The following is an 11,360-nucleotide window of genomic DNA, read 5'->3' as shown; positions in this document are numbered from 1 at the left end:
TTATGAAACACTGAACTGACTGTCTGAGAAACTTATTAAACAGACGCGTATCTGCGAAACATGTCAACACCATTGTGAAATCGGTGAGTCCTTTATAATGCCATTGATTCAGGTATCAGTGAAATGTTATCATTAGGTTCTGGGAAGGTATATGTAATATGTTGATTTTGTGCGATAAAGCGAAATAAGTGTGTGAGTTTTACAAACTGTACATGGGAAGCCATATCTATGTACTTCACATGTGTGTTGGTTAGGTCATACTACCCTTATTGTTAGTCACGTATTCTTGCTTGGTTTCTTGTTTAAATGTGGCAGGCGCTTCTACCCCTCAGAATTAACCGATTTCAACTAAACATGGACATAATGACCAGCCTTTGACCTAGTTGTGACTGCAAGGTTTTGGTTACTAGGCAATGGCCTAAAAACGCTTTTTCCGTACTTTTCACTTTTTTAGCTGTAGAAGCATACTAACGGAGGTAGAAAGCTCTGACGTTTTTAGGCGTAATCTTGAGGTCATTCTCTTTCGGGGCTGTGCCATCCATTTTCCTTTTTCAATTCTAGTTTTCGAATGGTAGCCCTGCGAATATTGGCCTCATCATCCCTTGCAATCAGGACCAGTTTTCAAAAATGCACCCCATAGTTCCCCAGTGGCTCGATGGAACTGAATGAAACTTTGCATACTTATAGACATTGACTAGTGTTACAACATTCTATTGTACATCTATGTGCAACATTGACCAAGTCAGGGTCAAAGGTCATCAAATGCAGAAACAGTGAAAACAGCTAAAATCACGACTATGCTCGCACAAAATGCTTAGGCTCCGAAGACTATTAAACCAGGACCATGATTCTTGGGTGGAATGTTGCACTGGAGTACCTCCATAAAAAAATGACATTTAGTGTCAAAATTCACTTCCAGTCTCTGGCAGCTCCTCCTAGAACTTGTACCTCTGGTGGGCCATTCCGTGAATTTCAAGTTCCCTAGCTCCTCAGTGGGTGGATGGAATTGAATGAAACTTTGCATGCTTATAGACGTTAATAGGTACTACAAGTGTGTCTTGTACATGCATGACCTATATCTGCCAGGTCAGAGGTAAAAGGTCATAAAGTGCAGACAATATGAAAAGCGCTAAAATTACGACCTTGTTTGTGCGAAATACTAAGGCTCGGAAGGTTATCAAGCCAGGGCCGTGATTCTTGGAAGGGATGTTGTTCTTTGTTACCGCCATACGGGACTGACTTTTCATACCGAAATTCACAACCGGTCGCTGACAAAGCTTGGTCACCTTGGAGCTAGCTATCATTGCTTACTGGCTTGTTTGGTTTTAACTTCCTATAGGAATGAGAAAAATTTCACACACACACACACACACACACACACACACACACACACACACACACACACACACACACACACACACACACACACACGGAACCATATCTAAAGAATTCTTCTTCCAGCAACATCTAAATACAGCACCATGGGAGGCCTCCCCAGAGTAACAGGAAGATGGACAGGCGTTTGAAAGAACAGAATTTATCAAACGTCATCATATTGAAGGGGTTAATGGAGATTGATTTGAATACTTCACCGCCAGGGTCTCTCATTAGAGGAATAAATCGTCGAGTGGTAGCAAGATAAGGCCAAACCAGGTCACCAGACTGAAAGGAAGTAACTAAAGTGCCATGGTAAAGCAATACTTTAGTTCCGTATTCTGGTTGGTAAAGGAATGCCCTAACGCATATTCGTAAGCGATTTAATTTGCCTATTACACTTTGAGTCTGTTCTGTGTGACTTCCTCTTTATATCACCAAACTCTGCGTAGATAACGTACAGAACAATATTAGCTAGCAGAATGTAAAAATAAATCGGTAAGGAAGAGGTACTAGGAAGCTTCCTTCATCACCTAGATTACGAGCCTTAGTCAGTCTGCTCACAAAGCTGCAGGTCAAGTCCATTTAATACCAATTTAGTACCAGCGACACCACTGAAACAAACATCATGGATACCAGTAAAAACAGAGAGAGAGAGAGAGAGAGAGAGAGAGTCTTCCCTAAGGCTGACGAATACATAGCAAAAAAACTGAACCATCTGAAACACACACTAGTAGAGATGAGGTTTTCATTGTATTTCGCCAGTTGTCAATTTTCTTCAGACGGAACTGCGAGGATGTTGGTTTCTGTCAGTGCACGGACTGTCGTCTACAACAGAAAGAACAATCACTAGATATCAACTGCGAGAGAGAAAGGAGATGGTGGAAAAGGGGAGGATGAGATTGAAAGGAGAGGGTGAGTGACAAAGGATAGGGTGAGAATGGGGAGGGTGAGAGAGAAAGGAGATGGTGAGAAGGGGAGGGTGAGAAAGGAGAGGGTGAGAATGGAGAGGGTGAGAAAGGGGAAAGTGATAGAAAAAGGGGAGGGTAAGAGAGATAGGAGAGGGTCAGAAAGGGGGGTGATAGAGAAAGAAGAGGGTGAGAGAGAAAGAGGGGTGAGGGAGAAAGGGAAGGGTGAGAGAGTAAGGAGAGGGTGAGAGAGAAAGGGGGGGGGATGAGAGAGAAAAGAGAGAGTGAAAGAGTAAGAGGAGGGGGATAGAGACAGGGGAGGGAGACAGCGGGTGAGGAAAAGGAAAGGACAGACGAAGTGAGGAGACTGGCTTGTGTTCTCGTCGCCTAAGAACGTTCCCTATCACCTCAACCTCAGCGATTTATTATTCAGTGTGGGTTCATATACTTTTGTACGTTATTTATGTGGAGTATGGCTATATTGGAAGGATTTATGTTACACGGACAGTATGGGTAATAAGCAAAATAAATCGGATAGGAAAAAGTGTTAGGGAGCTTCCTTATCTTACAAGAATACAGAACTTGTAATACCAACGCAACTGGCACCACAAGGCGCCACAACAGCACCACTGCGCCATAACCAGCAACAAGGAGCCAGTACTGAGAGCCAGGAAGTAGACTGGTGGGTGCCATAACACAGGAACAAAGCGCCATAGATGCCACAGACGGCAACGTGAGGCCATCCTAAAGCCAAGATTAAATTTGTGGCAGTGTTGGTGATAAAGCCTGATTGACAGACATGAGGGAGAGGGGGGCCTGGCACACAAAAGTCCATCTCTCTCTCTCTCTCTCTCTCTCTCTCTGCCCTTCACCGACATAAAGGAAAATTTTAGCCCCGCTGGATGTTGGTGTGTGGAAGTGATCACTAACGAAATGGAATGCTGGTTTTTTCGTACACTGAGAGGCTCTTGGAATTTGATAGAGATGAGACCTGGTGGTGTTACTGAGGGTGCAAGGGAGGGGTGGTGCTAGCAGACGGGCCAGGGGCTGTGGGGACGGGGTAAAGGGCAGAGGGACAGAGATCAAAGGTACTGATTTCGGCGGTGCTCTAATGTATACTATTAGGTGTTAGGTAATAGGTAATGATTTTGCCGGAACTCCAGTCTAAACTGTCAGATGTAATTAACTGCAGAGGATTTTGTGGAGGCAATCAGAAATTAGTTCCGTGAGTACAATGTCATTTTTTATAGTTTGATATTAATACTACCAGACAAACTCATTCCGTTTATAGGAGATCTCATGCACTGGGGAAAAAATGGTCTTCAGTCGTTCAACCGCGTCTGTTATTTATAGTTCTAGTTACCGCCGTGAGAGTTTATATAGAAGAAAAAGTTTAACTGTAAACCTTTCGCCTTAACTTGGCTCAGGTTTTTGCCTTTTTGCAACATATTTTACGTAGATCAATAGCAGAAAGAGACAGTGATGTGGCTGTGCATGTTGTTTTCCACAGCATTTCTTAGTGATTAGCATCATAATATTTAGTTAACCTATTGTTAGAACTGAACATTCAAGATGGAGGAATGGCAGTTTTGGGCCAAGTTAAAGTAATAGGAGTACTACTAAGGTCGTCACTAACATCACCATTTTACCAAACCTCTTCATAGGTTATTGTGTTATCATTAGGGACTAAAGAAATAGTTATTAATATTATTTTTTTTTTTTATAACAGTGAAAGCATTAATGTACCTCAGAGTTAATGAATGAAAAGGATGTATGCCTGTCGACTGAACAAGTGTCATAAATGTTGAAATTACAAAACTGAGGATTGAAGGTTATTGTAACTTCTACATTTTTTCATACTTAAACTATGTAAGCTGTTTTAATGGTACTTAGGACATTATGATGCTTAACTGACGTATAAGATTAAAAAAACAATAATGATTTTAATACTTTCATGTCATTACTGGGGCAGCTGACTACTAAATAATAACAATGACGATGATGATCTTGTTCTGCCCTGCAGATGAGTGGGGAATGCACTGAGCCTGCTGCCAGTCTTGCTATAGTGTACTGAAATACAGTACTCGTTTGTTCCGAGTGTAAAGCCACTCGGAGGTTTCCAGTATAGCTGCCTTGAAAAGGCAAATGAACTCGTAAACAGACAAGCGTGGGACGGTCGAAAGGTTGACCGTAAAGTTGATCAATGAACTTGTTTTGAATGGCCACATGTGAATAAATCTAAATTTTATTATAGGAAAGCAACAAGTGCTCGTGGGTTCTTCGGGCCCCTCGCACTTGCTCCTGCGGAAGGTTCTTGCGTTGCTATGATATATTTTAGTCATAGCTGTGGGCAAAAAATTCTACGGAGATCCTATACCGGGCGCCGGGAGCTGCGTTTTTTTGTCAAAATGTGATCGCTCATTAAATATAGTAAAAGTTTTTCTATCGTGATGGGACCAAGTTTTTTTCAAATAAGCTAATTTTTTGCGAGTTTTGTGCCAATTTTGGTGCGATTTGAATGTGTAGCTTCGGCTGCCCAAAACACACACACACACACACACACACACACGGCTTGTGCTATAGTATATTGGATAATACATTTTCAGATAAATCAGTTTCAATGTAGGCAATAATTTGTTGTAGGACAGAGGGAGTCGCATGTATATCTCTGCCAACAGAGGGAGTGTCATGTTGGGACAGGTATTGGCTGTTTGTAAATTTTCTTGTTGTCATATCAACTGTGACCACAAGAAGGACTAAGCAGAGAGGGCAGTATCCGCCCTAAGCTGAATATTTGACTTTGTCCTGTGTCCTTGACCGTTGACAGATTTTTCTCAAATTTGAATCCCTTCTATCTTACCTGACCCTTAACACTTCCACCAAGTTTGGTTCAGATTACATGAAAACTGAGCTGACTCAGCCATCTGACCTTGACTGTTCACGAAATCAAATATTTTCATTCATTCCTTATCTTCATGTTTAAATAAAAAGTTGGTCAAAAATTGATAAAAATTGTATGTTGGCCTTGCCCTGTGGCCATAACCTTCAACTGATTATTCTATAAAATAGGTTTACCCCGTAGCTGACCCTCAACCGTTCTGCCATTTTTTTGGTAAAATCGGGCCAAAACTGTTTGTGTTATTTTGCTAATTAAATGACACACAGAGTAAACTTTTTCCTTGTCCTGTAACATTGACCGTTGACTAACTGTTCTCAAACCTGAACGGTTTGTTCTTGCCGGAACTCAGCCCTTTACCCAAGTTTGGCTTATATTTGATAAAAAATATAAACGTGATTTTATTTGGTCACTGTTTGACCTTTTTTATTTTTTGCACACACACACACACACACACACACACACACACACACACACACACACACACACACACACACACACACGCCAGGGAAAATATAGAATTGTCTCTCGCTTTTGCGAGTGCAGGTGTAATAAAACTGTAATGGTCTATTGCACGACCGAACCCATTTACCATGACAGAACCTTCTCCATGGAGGATGAATGGTAGCCAAAATTAACTCCCTTCTCACGCTGGCGATGTAGGAATGAGGCAGGGGTGTTTGTAGTAGGCTAGGTGATGTTTGTGAAAGTCGACCATTGTAAAGTTCTGTGTGTGTGTGTGTGTGTGTGTGTGTGTCTGTGTACATTCCATTGGTACAACCGACAGTGTGCACAAATACTGTACGTCCATACGAAAGGGCATACTACATGCATTCAGTTTAAATGTCCGTCACAGCTTGATTTTCAGACCCTAGCCGTGAGGGACACATGGACAGAGTTCAACACGGCACGACCATATCCACTGTTATTATAATACTGGCTCATAAAACCACTGACACTGACACTGATATATTTCCTTAGAAACTTTTATTCTTTTTGGAACTAAAGGCCTGTTGATGATACGGCAGATAATGATGATGATGATGATGATGATGATAATGATGACATAGATCATTATCTGCCTCATCATGAGACAGATAATGCTGACGCACATGATGAGGCAGAATGATGATGAGGCAGATAATGGTGATGAGATAGATCATTATCTACCTCATGATGATGGGGCAGATGATACTGAGGGAGATGATGATGAAGCAGAAGATGATGAGGCAGATGATGATGAGGCATGGGGTCTAAGAAGAAGGGTTTTATTGCCATTTATGATTGGGTTAACTGCATACCATACATCTGTCTCAAATGGAGTAAATCTCTTGAGTGTACGAGACCATGAAACGTGCAGTAAAGACCATGGGTTCGTGGTATATATTCTTCTTTCCCTTCACACCTCCCGCCAGCTCCACCACCGACAAATCCCTGCTGAACGTAAAAGTAAAATACTTTTTAACCATTTTTCCACCGTGCGAATTTTGTTCTGCCGTGTGGAACTAGGCGTTGTATCGGATATTCTAGCTTTTCCGACACGCGAAAACTGGGGCTAAAATCTCGACTGGAATGGACGCCAATAAATCAATGTTAATTCTATGAAACGTGTGTGTGTGTGTGTGTGTGTGTGTGTGTGTGTGTGTGTGTGTGTGTGTGCGTGAGTGTGTGAGATAGAGAGAGAGAGAGAGAGAGAGAGAGAGAGAGAGAGAGGGAGAGAGAGAGAGAGAGAGAGAGACTTATATATAAAAGAAAACGAACATTTTGTCTATTTAAATACAAGCAAAATTAACCGAGCGCTGGTCCATATGCTAAGGAGTAGACTGTAGCACCAGTCGAACGAATGCTAATGACGGAGAGCTGGAGCTCCCGTTTCATCTGACCTTGAGACTAGCTTCTGATCATCCCCCTTTACTGAACTTTTTCAGTGCTTCAAGTAGCACAGAGAGAAGCCCAGCTTGCTCCCCAAAGAAGTTCCCTTAACTGTCAACACAAACTACATGCACATTTCACACTACACTTCCTATTCAAAATTATTTTTAAAGTGGCATCTCAGCATCAAGCTTCGCAGTCCGTGGGTGGGGGGGGCATAAAAGTCCACAACATTCGCCACTCTCTTGGTGATGACCAAACGAGATGCATGGCTGTCTGACTCATTTCTTCATTTCTCCAGCATTCCCTGCTTTCCCTGTAAATTTATCTCTGTTAAACAGCACCTCACCTCTAAACCTCACCTCTTCCTCACAGAGACTAGAATGTCTGTGACAACTGATAGCAAACCCTTCTCTGTATCCTCCTACTTTCTCGATACTCCTTTCAAAGTCAAAGGTGGCTGTTGTTTATATGTGCACAACACCATATCTTGCTCTCGTGTTCCTGAAAGTGAATCTTCTGAATTTTCTACTCTCTGGCTTTGGTTATGCTGCCATTCTCTGACAAAACTTATTTTTGCTGTTTACTTATCCCCTAATTCTAATGACTATAAAAAATTCTTCGATTATCTTACTTCTAAGACGGAACACATTCTATTAATTTTTCCTGTCTCTGAAATCTCCTTCCCAGGAGATTTCTTTGTTCACCACCACCTTTGGCTCTCATCTCCTTTATCTGATCCACCTGGTGAACGAGCCTACATCTCTCCTATCCTGAATGACCTAGAGCAGCTTGTACAGCACCCTACCTGTATCCCTGACCGCCTTGGAGAAAGAGTTCCAACAAACTTGTCCCCCTCCTCACAACTAATCCTTCTGCTTACACTGAATCTTTTCTCTCCGTTGGGCTTCTCCAATCTCAACGTTATCACCTTAACCTGTCCTATTGCTCTTGTAAGGCATGTGAACCCTCCCGAGAAGTTGCAGGTGTGGCACTTTGGAGCTGCTGATTGGGAGGCCCTCAGGCAGTATTTCTTTGCTTTCCCTGCAATGATTATTGCTTCCAATGCCGAGAGCCATCTGAATGTGCCTTGCACATTACAGGGGTTATTCTCTTTGGCATGGAAGCTTACATTCCTTTCTCTAATCTTGTGACTAATGAAAAAAGAAATAATAATCACGCTTGTTCTGATGCTATCCATAACAAGGAGAAGGTCTACAAAAGTTACAGGAGCCGATATACCTCTGAATCACATCTCATTTATACTTCTGCCCAGAATCGTGCTAAGTCTGTAGTATTAGTAGTAGTTGTTGTTCCTTAGGCTGTCTGGCCGAACAGCCCGTGGTCCGTGAGGAAGGCCACAGCTGAGACCGGGCTTTCTCACAGAGCTCTCAAGGAGTGTATGTTGTGTTTTTGGCACAGGTGATTGTGTGCAATGCAGTCTTCAATAATGTGCTTAATAGTATGGGGTGCTGTGTTACATCTTGGACAGGCATCAACGATGGAGTCATCCAGCCTCTTCTGATAACTTAGGAGGGCTGGATGATGCCCACATCTCAGCATGGCCAGGTGGTCCCTATCCTCATAGTGGAGATAGGATTCAGAAGGGTGGATATCAGGAGGCCGTGCATGCAGCTGTGTGTTTCTTTAAGTGACTGAATGGAGCGGCGAATGATATGAGTATGGATGTACTTCTGGAGGCTGGTCTGAGGCGGGCAAGGTGGGACAGATGGCAGTATTTGTGTGTGATATCGTGTGATGGGTGTTTGTTTGATGTTCCTTGGTGTGTGTGGATATGCAACCATGTAGTGCTAAGTCTGTCTTTTGCTCTGCTAAAAATAATTTCATTTGTACTAAATGCTCTGAACGCTCCAACTCAAATTCTGCCTGCATCTTCTGTCATCTTGCCCAAAACCATTCTAGTAACTTTGCCTCATCATCCTTCCCTCCCCTTTTCCACTCTGACGACTGTTTCTTCCACTGATAAAGCAGAACACCTCGCTCAGGCTTTCTCTTCCTATTCAACCATAGACGACTCCAGTGCTGTTCCTCCATCACTTCCCTCTCTGACTTCCTCATGGCTAATATGAAATCTTTCTTCACTGGTTATATTTTCTGTCATCACTGGCCTCAATACTAACAAGACATATGGGCCAGATGGGGTCCCTCCTGTTGTCCTCAAGAGCTGTTCTTCTGTGTATACACCCTCCCTAGGCAAACGCCTTTGCCTTTGTCTATCAATTGGTACCTTTCCTTCTTGCTGGAAGTTTGCTCTCATTCATCGTGTCCCAAAGAGGCGTGACCTTTCGCAGCCTTCTAATTATCGTTCAGTTGCTTTAACATGCTGTAGTTTAAATGCTTTTGAATCAGTTCTTAATAAAAAAGAATATAATTAATGCACCTTTCCTCTCACAACCTTCTTTCCAATTGTCAGTTTGAGTTCTGCCAGGGATGCTCCACTTGCGATTTACCCACTTTTCTTTCATACTCCTAATCATCCTCCTTTCAGGACTTTGACAAAAGCTTTGTCATTGCACTTTACATCTCAAAGGATTGAATCGACTCCGGAATAAATATTTAATTTCCAAACTGTCCTCCTATGTTTTCTTTCCTTCTTTCGGTGCCTTCATCTTTGTCTTCCTTTCTGGTCGTTCTATAGCTACTGTTGTAGACTTTCACAGTTCTTCTCTTAGAGCTATCAATAGTGGTGTTCCTCTGGGTTCTGTCGTTTCACCAACTCTCCCCCTTCTGTTCATCAATGGCCTTCAAAGCTATACGAGTATATCTAACCCTGTCCACTCATACGCTGACAACTCCACCCTTCACCTTGCCATTCGTTCCCATAGCGTCCATCTCAGCAGTTGTTTCAATAAACAAGGGAAAAGGCTATGGCATACCAAATGTCTGACTTGGCTCACATCTCTGATTGGGGATAAAGTAATCGTGTTACTTTTAACCCATTAAAAACTCAATTCTTAAATCTTTCAACGTGTCAAAATCTTCCACAGGTGTGTCCCTTAATGTTTAATAACAATAATACCCAACTAAATTTTGCTTCATCTTTAAACATACTGGGGGTTCCATTCTCCCGGGTTTTATATTGGAAAGATTAAATAACCTCTCTTGAAAAATCTGCCTCCAAGAGATGAGGTGTGCTATGCCAATTCCATGCCCTCTTTACTCCTGCACAGTTGTTGACTTTGTACGCGGGTTTTATTCACCCCTCTATAGAGTACAACCCTCATGTGTGGGGAGGCTGCCCACATATAGCTCTTCCCAACATGGTGGTGCCAAAGACATTTTATCTCATTAACTCTCCTCCTCTTACTGGCTTTCTTCATCCTGTCTCTTCGCCGCACTGTTACATCTTTATCTCTTTTTTATTGCTACTTTTATGGCCACTGCTCCTCTGAACTGTCTGCTTGCATCCCTCCACCATTACAGAGGGCACATAGCACCCGCCTAGCAGCAAGCTCTCATCCCTTATCTTTCCAGCCCTTTAATGCAGAAGTTAACCGTTACCCCCAGTCCTTCACTTATGCAACATATCAACTCAGGAAATGTTTTCCTCTTTCTGTATTTTCTGCTACCTTTGACCTCCAGTCTTTCAAATGCAGTGTGTCCAGGAATCTTGAAATGAACTCATCATGAATTTTGGCTCTCTCTTATCTTGTTTTTTTATTTCTTGGAGGGAACGATCTTACGGGCTTCTGGCCTTAGATTCCTTCTTCTTTGCCACCCCCCGAAAAAAAAAAAAAATCCCTCACGTTGTCATATTTGGTTTCAATGCCTTTGAAGACGGCAGGTGGTAGCCAGGTAATAAAAGAAGACGCTGGAAATGCATGAGTGCAGCATTTCATACTAGGTATCTCTCTAAATATCTTCGTGTGAGTGTGTGTGTGTGTGTGTGTGTGTGTGTGTGTGTGTGTGTGTGTGTGTTGTAACTGACGACCACAATAGTACCTATCATCAACCTTTCAACATTAACGTTACATGAAATAATGATATTGTCTCTCTGAACATATATGAATATAAACTGGAACAGTGAAGCTATTTCCTTTCAGCCTCCCTCAGTTAAAAAAGAGCTAGCTACTTGTCACCAATATTGAGAACAAATGGAGGAGGGAAGGGAGGACGATGAAAGGCATTTACCCTTTCTTCATGTACAGGACTAACCTATGTTACCCTTACCAATCCGCTGCCTCTTCCATCTCCAGCACTCTCGCACCGGCAGCCTAATTGCAGTGGCTGGCCAATTCAGTAATTTTGTTATATTTATTTTACATTAATTCAGCACCTCTGGGAGATAC

Source organism: Coenobita brevimanus, chromosome 81 (assembly GCF_032717465.1).
Source record: "Coenobita brevimanus isolate Jiangsu-jjx chromosome 81, ASM3271746v2, whole genome shotgun sequence".
Taxonomy (NCBI): Eukaryota; Metazoa; Arthropoda; class Malacostraca; order Decapoda; family Coenobitidae; genus Coenobita; species Coenobita brevimanus.
Note: the sequence above shows the minus strand (reverse complement) of the source record.